This window comes from Penaeus monodon, chromosome 30 (genome assembly GCF_015228065.2).
Source record: "Penaeus monodon isolate SGIC_2016 chromosome 30, NSTDA_Pmon_1, whole genome shotgun sequence".
Lineage (NCBI taxonomy): Eukaryota > Metazoa > Arthropoda > Malacostraca > Decapoda > Penaeidae > Penaeus > Penaeus monodon.
This window is the reverse complement of record NC_051415.1, coordinates 11,219,164-11,219,958: the sequence shown is the minus strand read 5'-3', so window position 1 is coordinate 11,219,958 and position 795 is coordinate 11,219,164. Positions and strand designations below refer to the sequence as shown.

Genomic DNA, 795 nt, shown 5'->3' with positions numbered 1-795 from the left:
TAAGGAAGGTAAGGTAAGGGAAGGCCAGGAGAGGACTGGAAAGAAGTCTGTTGTGACGTCAGTCGGGCGAGGCTGGGTAGTGGTGTTCTTGGCGAGGCCTTGATCTTCACTGATGTTTGCACGCGAGTCGAGTAAATATCTGGGTACGGTCTCTCCTTCTTCATCTCGAGTAATGGCGGCTGCGTCAGACGCACATGCGAACGCACACTCGGGCACGCGCATGGAAACAGATACTCACTTGCGATATTTTGGCCATAGAACTGTCGTTAGTGTAGTGGCGGCTGATTTGTGATTTTCAGTGAAGTTGGATGGTCGAAAAAGAAGAAATAAGGAAATATTTGGTATCTTGGTATTTCACATTAAAACTTGCTTTGTTGAGTCTTCTTTTCATAATGCTAATACACCTTGCCAGCAACATCGGTACCAACAACGTGTCTTCTGACGGTTATTGTCAAGGAATAATTCTTTTCTCCCTTTCATTTATGTGTTAGTTTTGGCTTGCGGCTGATGTATTGTAGCCAGATGACGTCACTGCTAAGATCTATGTTATGCGCACAACGCCATTGGGACGTAAATACCTGGAGGCTAAATGTAACAGAGGCTTGGAAGTGATTATAAATTAGTGAACATATACTGGTTAAGACCAGAGATCAGGCTATTCCTGAGTTACGGGATTCATACAACGCGATTACTGCGGGGGTCGATTGTTTCGAACGGCGGGAATTAGAGAATGGAGAATTAAAGAAGCTGGAAGAGACAGAACCAAGGAAGACCACGCTCTCATTTGCTTTGTTT

General features: G+C 44.8%; 1 protein-coding gene across 1 annotated transcript in view; it reads left to right on the top strand.

Annotated features, from left to right (window-relative positions):
- The window catches only part of LOC119592519 (adenylate cyclase type 1-like), a gene marked incomplete in the record, with an annotated part of 97,990 nt that overhangs the window by 46,034 nt on the left and 51,161 nt on the right, over positions 1–795 (top strand).